Source organism: Pan troglodytes, chromosome X (genome assembly GCF_028858775.2).
Source record: "Pan troglodytes isolate AG18354 chromosome X, NHGRI_mPanTro3-v2.0_pri, whole genome shotgun sequence".
NCBI lineage: Eukaryota > Metazoa > Chordata > Mammalia > Primates > Hominidae > Pan > Pan troglodytes.
The window spans coordinates 146,848,763-146,857,947 of record NC_072421.2 but is presented as its reverse complement, the minus strand read 5'-3'; positions in this window follow the sequence as shown (position 1 = coordinate 146,857,947).

Genomic DNA, 9,185 nt, shown 5'->3' with positions numbered 1-9,185 from the left:
TGTCAACAAGGATGTACAAATATCTGTTCGAGTCCCTGCTCTTAATTGTTTTGGGTATACACCCAACCTACATTAATCTTTAATCACTTAAGATGTTGGGGTTTGTGCTGGGAGGTAACCAAGTGACTCTGGAGCAGCCTCACCCTAGCTACAGAGGGAAACTGACTCTTCCCTCTCTGCCCAATCTTTTGCCGCCTGTCAGGTTCCCAAGCTGTCCATACCTTACTGTGTGAAGCGCTTTGGGTATAAACTCCCAAATAGAGGCTCAGCCCCTTTTCCTTTCCCAAGTCCATCCTGCAGGTTATAGCTCTTCAGAGGAATCTCTTGAATCCTGGCCTGGGATCTGGGATTAAAGTAGAACCCAGGGTGTCCCTTGGGGCCTTAGGCATAGCCCGTTGTGGTGGAACCTGCCATCAGCCCCACTGCACTCAGTGGTCCCCTGGTACTTCAGGACAGTTTCTCTCTTCTGCACATGAGAACTTCAAGCAGAGAGGACTGTCAGTTGTTGCCTTCACATCACCAATCCTTTGGCCATAATGGCCAAGAGCCCTCACTGCTCTTGGGTCTTGCCTTTCCACATGTTACTGAAAGCTCCCGTTGGTGTCCCTGTCCACTAACTCACCTGATGGGACAGATGCCACTTTCCTCTGAGTGTCTGATAAAACACAGTCTGTTGTGGGGAGCCCACACTCAAGGGTTTTCTTTGGGATCAGAGTTTCCCGGCTATTACTCCATGCCCTGCCTGACATCACTGTCATGTATGGTGCTAATCACCAAAGGATGCCCTTGTTTGATTCTGGATTCTAGGTGATAGTCCTTATCCTCTGATGGGGGAAGAGTTTGGGTGGGAGAGAACAAACCTGACAAGTTGGTTCCAGATGAGGTGGCTGGGAGCCAACCCTCAGGTACTTGGCTCTGAGTAATGTGACGGCCCAGGCAAGAGGGCTCCCACTGCCAATGAGGAACAAAAGCTCAAGGTCTAGTAGTGTATTCAGCACATGCTAGGAAACAAGAGTTGGGACGTGGACAAGGAGAGGAGCAAAGGCCAGGGGTTAACTGCTTTTGGTTTTTCCTCTATAAAAGTCAGGGACTATGATTTATATGGGTAAGAAGGTTTGGAGTAGGACTGAAGCTGCCATTTACAAAACCCTTGCCCTAATTTATTGTAGTTTTGGGTGTGTTTCTGAAAGAACCTTTTGCAGGTGATTTTTATTCAGTACTCATTAACTTACAGGTTTTATGAATTCACATCTTCTACACTATTGAAAAACATACTTTTGTATTGTGTTAAGTGCAGCATGAGTTATTATATGAATAAATCACATTAAATTTGCCATTATCGTGTGTGCAATTCTTGCTGCTGGTTTGGGACCGCTTGGTGCTGCCTTAAAATAAAAGGAGCCATTTAACAGATCTTGATACCGTGGTACAGGTGTGCCCCCTTAAAGTATCCAACCTGTTCCTCCCCATGTGAGGGCCAAGGCAGCTGTGGCGTGGGTTTTGTTAGGGAGTTGAATTCTTGAGGGTAGATGGTGAGTTGCACTTGACCATAGACACACTTCTCTGGGCAGTGGTATGTCTCTCAGCTTGCCCTGCAGTTACAGTACAGAGACTCCCCAGAAAGAAAGAGGAAGTGGGCTGACCAATTAGGTAGGCTTAGGGAAACCATATATGCAATAGCAACAAGGTAGAGGAAGCAAATTAGTGGGTTCTTGGGGTTCCAACTGGAAATTTGCCTGTTTAGTGGTCTTGGCTTAGTGTCTTCATGAGCCTTAGTTTATCTTTTTCTACCTATCCTACTGGTTTCGACTAAAAATTTGGAAGGCAGTGCTTCTTATATTGGTGAGGACATTGGAAGACATACATTTCCAAATAGATAAAGGCAGGCTGGAAGAATTGAGTAAATCTCAGCAGGTGAAGTAACTTCAATGTATTCATTTACTGGCTTGTTTATTATGTATGGTGCGAAGTTTAAAAGGCACAAACATGAGGGAGGATTGCTTGAGGCCAGAAGCTCAAGACTAGCCAGGGCAACATAACAAGACACCCATCTTTACACAAATTTTTAAAGAAATTAGCTGGGTGTGGTGGCATGGCACCTCTAGTCCCAGCTACTCGGGAGGCACAGGCAGGAGGATCACTTAAGCCTGGGAGTTCAAGACTGCAGTGAGCTCTGATCATGTCACTGCACTCTGGCCTGAGTGACAGAGTGGGACCTTGTCTCAAACAAAGGCACAAACATGTATACAATGAAGAGTCATTTCCTCTTCCATCCTGTTGCCAGCTACCCTATTATCCTCAGAGGCAAGCATGCCTACCAGTTCTTGGAAACTGCTGAAGTTTGAAAAGGATAAATGGAGACCTAACAGGAAGGCCCCAGAACCAAGGTGCTAGTGAGGGGTGACCCAAGGGAGCAGTATTGCACATGCAACTCTTTTACATTGTGGCCAACAGCTCAGAATGGGGATGCGGTGTGATGTGGCTGCCAGGAAGTGAAAGGCATCTCAGGCTACATAAATGGATATCCAGGAGGAAGGAGGAGGTAAGCTGCTCTGCCTACGTGTCACGGTCAGCCAGCACCTGGAGAATTGTGTTTAGTTGCGAACATGGAGCTGTCATGGAAATGTGGACAAACTGGAGCCTGTTCAGAGGACAGCCCTAAGATGGGTGAGACCCAGCATGTCATGTGAGGAACAGTTGAAGAAGTGTTCAAATGGGGAGAGAAAAGACTCGGGTGGGTAAAAGCAGGGGGTTGGGGGGAGAGCATGGCACTATCTTGAAATTTCTGAAGAACCATCAGAGGCAAGAGAGATTAAACACATGATATCTAGAGCCCCAAGGGAAGATCCAGCACTGGACCCTGCAGGGAGACAGATGGCCATCCAGAGGTTGAACTTTCGGCCGGGTGTGGTGGCTCATGCCTGTAATCCTAGCACTTTGGGAGGCCAAGGCGGGTGGATTGCCTGAGCTCAGGAGTTCGAGACCAGCCTGGGCAGCTTGGTGAAACCCTGTCTCTACTAAAATACAAAAAAAAAAAAAACAAAAAAAATTAGCCAGGCTTGGTGGCGTGCACCTGTAGTCCCAGCTACTTGGGTGGCTGAGGCAGGAGAATTGCTTGAACCTGGGGGGTGGAGGGTGTGGTGAGCTGAGATCGTGCCACTGCATTCCAGCCTGGTGACAGAGTGAGACTCCGCCAAAAAAAAAAAAAAAAAAAAAAATTAAAAAACAGAGGCTGAACTTTCTAACATAGCAGCTTACCATTGAAGGAGCCTGCTCCTAAGTGTGGTGAGCTGTCATCTGAGGTATGTAAGCATCACGTAGGCAAGAGGTTCTCAATAGAGAGCAGTTCTCCTCTTGGGACATTTGTCAGTGTCTAGGGTCATATTTGGTTATCACAACTGGGGAAAGGCTGCTACTAGCATCTAGTGTGTAGAGGCCAGGGATGATAGGAATCACACACAGACAGCACCCCCTCCCCCAGAACAATAAAGAACTATCTGGCCCAAATGGCAATAGTTCCAAGGCCGAGAAACTCTAACATAGGCAAACATTTGCTACAGAAAGAAAAACTACTAAAATCCCCTCTTTCTCTGAGACTTCTATGATTGGAGAATGCATGCTCAATTATTAAAATAGCATGCTGACTATATCAGGTGATTGGCCCTTTGCATATAGCCTTGAATACATTTTTAAAGATTGCAAGGAGCTTTCAAATCAAGATGAAGATTTAATAACAAACCATTTCATGTAGTAGTAGTAGATTGGATTTCTCTTTCTTCTGTTCAGTGGAGAGACCCTCCCATCTGAGTTTCCTCACCCATAGAAAAGATGTTAAATAGGTGATTTCTTTTAAAAAATAATATTGCATTTTTTCTCAGTTGAAAAAGTATTACATATTCATCACAGAAAAATTAGAAAAATATACAAAAGCAAAGAAAATAATCTAACACCACTGTTTACTTGGCATAGTCCTTCCCCTGAATAATACATATATAAAAAAATGGTTCATACTCTATCTCCTATTGGTTTTTCTTCATCCTGTTTTACAACCTGGGTGTGTGGTGGCATGGCACCTCTAGTCTGCTTTTCACACTGTGTGATTTTTAAGGGCTTCCCCAATTCCAAATTTCTGTGACACACAAATTGGAAGAATTTCCATATAAACATGTGAGGCCATTTCCTGGAGGACAAAACTAGAAACCTCTGAGTTTCCTTCCTCTCCCATGACGTCTAATAAATGTGAGTGTTTCCACAAAAGATAATACTGAGGATGCTGCTTTTCCTAGCCTTGAGTTTCATGACTCTGTTTGCTCACAGAGTGCCCTGGATAGCCCAGAAACTCTATGGAATAGAGATATCCATCACCAGGCCTTGTGGATTTTACCTCTTTGTGTATCCATGTATCCATCTGATACATGCATCCACTGATACTTTGTGTATCAGTGTATCCATCCAGGTGTCTACCTCCACCGGGTACCATTCTGAAGCCATCTCCTATCACTTGGACATGCAACCACTTCCTAACTGATCTCCTACTCTTGCTACACTGCAAACAAGTTCACACAGTTCTGAATATGATCTTTGCAAAATGCAAACCTGATTGTGTCTCTGCCTACCGCTTGTACCTCCCTGCTCTCCCTCCCTCCCAATGGCTTCCCATTACTATGAGGACAAGCAGAAAACACCTGAACCTGCCCTTTGTGTAGACCATTCATGGTTTGCCCCCTGCTGACCTGCCACACCTCCTTGTTTTAACTCCTACTCCATCTTCATGGCCAACTTAACCCTTCCTTTCCAAGGGCATCCTTCCCTGATGCCTTTGACTAGGTTGCATAGCAGCTTGCATCACACACATACCACTTCTTCATAGTCCTCAGCTTGGTTGTACTTTTTCACTGGTTTGTGTAATTATTTCATTTGTATCTGTTTCCCCAGAAAGCTCCATGGGGGTAGAGAGTGTCTATTTTTGCATCATTGCCTCCTAGTGCCCAGTACACAGTAACACCCACAACAAATGTTTGTGGAATGAATGAATACAATGTTCATAATGGCCGCATTGTTTTCTGTCATTTCCCTAAGCTCCTATTGCTGACTCTTTAGGTTGTTTCCAGTGTCATTTCTATTACAAACTATGATGCAGAGAACATCACCATGCAGCCATCTTTGTGCACTTGTGCATTAATGTATCTCTAAAGGATAAAATTGTAGAAATAGAATTCTTGGGTCAAAAGCATGTGTAGAGGACATTTGACATGATGTTGGACACCAGCATCCTAAGTGCCTTTCTCTACTTGGGAAATTCTGCACTCAATTATTTTGAGTGGCAGGCAGGGAGAGCCCTCTTGCCACTGCAGAGGTGCAAAGTGCCAGGAGCTCATTTTCCCATGACTTCCTTGTGGCTAGAGAGCAGGCATATGACTTTGACTCAACTCCGCAAGATGCTTTCCTCCTTGAGTTGGTAAAGCAGGAACCAGTGTGAATTCATCTTCCCCCAGAGGAAGGCTCTGCGGTGATGTTAACCACCAGTGTCCAGCACTGGTAGTGTCACTATGGTTACCAAACTGTTTTTGTGTGGTTATGGCAGCTTGCCTGGTCACCTTTGTCCTTACCTGTTTTTTAGGTTTGAGACTTTGGCCTTCTCTGGGATTCTATGAGCTACTCAAGCCTTTCAAAAACAAACAGACAAAAAAGAAAAAACCTTTCTTTCTGCTTAAATTAACTAGTCAGTAAAACAACCAGGGCTCCTGATTGATGAAGTGTCTGCATTTGAAAATCTGGAAGTTAGTGCCAAATTTCCTCCAGAGAGGTAGCACAAATTCACACTCCCATCAGCAGAGTGCACAGAACCTGAGTTCCTATCTTCCCTCTAGTACTTCTTACGTTGCTTTGCAATGACCTATTTCTAAGGAAGGGGACATTTCTTATTCATTTTTCTAGACTAAGCCTCTAACCTAGGGCCTGGCAAATTTAGGCACTTACATGTTTGCTAAATGAATGAATGAAAATAATTGTCTTTAAAGAGTTTGAGAAAGACCAAAGGTACCGTAGCTTGAATCAGAGACTGGGAGTTGGAAGGACACTCATCCACCTCCTTATTTGTTTATTTTCCTTTTGCTTTTTTAGAGACAGGATCTCCCTATGTTGCCCAAGCTAGCCTCGATTTCCTGGGCTCAAGCGATTCTCCTACCTCAGCCTCCCAAGTCGCTGGGACTACAGGCATGCACCACTGCAGCTCCTTATTCTGAGGTGGGAGCTTAAAGCCCAGAGGAGGCAAGCAGCTCCACCAAGGAGACACAGCTAGCCAAGTGGAAGCAGCCTCAGATCCAAGTCCACCAAGTCTATTTTCAGCCCACCTCCAAGTCCAGTCTTCTGCAAGGACTGCTGCTTCCACAAGGTTTCTCTTCTTGGGTCTCCCGATCCAGGGAGTAGATTTCAGCTGAAATGATGTGCAAAGGAGCCACCTCAAAGCTATGAAACCGCCAGAAAATCACTTTGTGAAAGGAAGAAGGCTGGCGACCACCCGTTTGGAAAATTGCCTTTGTAGTAACTGGGGGGCACACGTGTGTGGAAGGATCAAGCGTCAGCCTTGCTATGGCCACAGTTTTGATTTTCCTTTATTCTTTGTATTGCTTTCAAATCAAAGGGAAGCCGTAGCAGAGAACCTCTTGCCCTGAGCTACACATATGAAAATGAACAAGGTTATGGGAGTCGCGTGTTTTCAATAATGGATCGCTGGTGCCGCCCTTTCTAGGAAATGAAGCGAGGCTGTTGCTAGGTTGGCGGTAAGAGGCACTGGGCAGGGGTAGGGGGTCCTAATTCCAGTGGTTTTACCTTTCCCACTATTCATTCCAGTCCAACCAATTGATAGAATAAGAATCAATTCTGAGCAGAACAGTGTCTCATTCTATTTCAAGCCCCCCCCCAACCCGCTTTTTGACATTTCTATCACCACAGCTTGATAGAGAAAAATATTCACAAAGCCGAGTCCGTTTTGAAGAGAACATCTGTAAAATTGGGTCAGCAGATACGTTACACGTTGGCGTGGAAGATGAAATAGAACCCTGTCTGGTCTGAGCTTCACAGCAACAGGGAAGGGCTTTGTTTCCACGGCGGCGCGCACTTGGATTTGTGCCTTACAGCTCTGATCCGGCCACACAGCCCAGGCCCCTGGGCAGCCACAGGGCGCCGCCGCCTTCCGCCCTGGCTTTAGGGACAAGCTGGAGCCTGGCGGTGGAGACAGCGTGTGGTTCCTCAGAGAACCACTGGAGGCCGCTGTGGCACCAAGAAAGCACGAAGGGCGCCCGGCTGGCGGAGTGGGTGTCTCCAAGGAGTAATGACTGTCGCACACACTGACTGTTCTCAAATTCTAGTCCAGGATTTTAAAGACACTGTTATGAATTAACGAGAATAAAATACTCGGCAGATGAAGCTCGGGTCTCAGATCCCCTGGGGTTGTTTTCTAACTGCTTTCTCATTCCCACCCCCCCTCTGGAACTGGGTCTCATTTGCAATCCACGAGGCACAGGCTTTATATATGATGGAAACGTCTTCCAAAAATGACACAAATGCACAAATGTTACCCTTGCAGCCTATAGTATTCATCCCCAAATACTACTGCAAAATATTATGCTATTTTCTCCATCAAGCAGTATTGGCGGCAGGTGCCAACCACCACGTGGGCCGCAGGAATACAGCTGCTGGATAAAATGCAGGATGCCCAGTTAAATATGAATTTCAGATGAACAATAAATAATTGCTTAATATAAGTATGTCCCACGTAGTACATGGATCATATTTATACGACATAATTATTCATTGTTTATCTCAAATTCAAATTTAATTGGGAGTCCTGTGTTTTTATCTGTAAAATCTGGCCTCCCTTCACAGAAAGCGTGACTCCGGTGAGGTAGCAAGGAGGTACCCTGGTGCCCTGAGGGCACTCAGAGCTGGGAAGTGGTCAGAACTGAAGCTGAGCACAGAGTTCTATTCCAATGTGGGTGGTAATGTGTGTCACATGTTCTCACAGAGAACAAATAGGCTCTTAGACCTGCCTGTTGGGAAGGGGTCTCAGAGGAAGAGATCTGTACAGTAACTGGAGGTAATGTTCCATTTTTCACTTTTTGGTTATTGCCTTCACCCTAATACCTACATAGGCACACGAGCTTCGAGTAGCATTAGTCCAAGCTTCACTGAAAGGCAGAGTTCAGTTCTATTGAGTTCAACCAAGCGCCATCATGCCCTGGTTCTGGAAGGTGGAGCACACACACACTGCGCTGATGTAGGCCTTGCCCCTGGTGTGATCACCCCAGGTTCCAGAGTGAACCTGGGTCTGCAGGTAGACTTCCTAGACTACTGGGCCAGCAGTAGACTTCATTCTGGGCAGCCAGAGAAGGAAGTGGAGGGCAGCAGAGGGGGATTTTCATTGTATCATAGGTGGCACAACAAGCATTTCGGACCTGGGGCTCCTTAAGTTCCCGAGGTCCCAACATATTAATGTTCACCTCCCCCAACTCCTCACAAGGCTCTCCACTCTGGGTGGAGCTCTCCATGAGTCGGTGGTGACCTGCATCCCTGGAATTTCTATTTTATGGCTTGGTGGATAAACAAGAGCAACTGAAGAGCCTCCAATCTCTGGCTCCCTTTTGGGGGTCTGCTTGGCAATTCAGGCAGCCCAGAAAAAAATGCCGGGGGATCTCAAGAGCAACAGCAAGGGAAGAGCCCTCGTGGCCCCAGATTGATCCTGTTCTGCCACTTGAGAGCTGGACAACATTGTGCAAGCCACTTCCCTTCTCTGGGCCTGTTTGTTCAGTGGATTGGGGAAAGTAGGTGCTCCTCTTGAGTGGGTTTTTGAGCCCTCAGTGAGCGGGTATTGAGAACATACGATGCCTGAGCAGTGTCTGGCATCTGTTCCATAAGTGTGCCTTCTCCTCTTTTTCCTTGTTCATGAGCCGTGGAGAAGGGTGTGATCCACCTGAAAGTGACCCTGATCCTGACCCTGCCATGTGGGTGACCCTGGATAAGCCTCCTTTCTGGGCTTGGGTCTTCCCATCTAGGGGCCATCCTTCCCAGCTGTCATACTCTACAGTCCTGTAAGAAGCCAGCTGTTCTGGACATAGGAGCTGTGTTCATTGTGAGCAGCAATATACGTCTTATGCATTTACTTTCCTTCTTTTTATAGACACTAG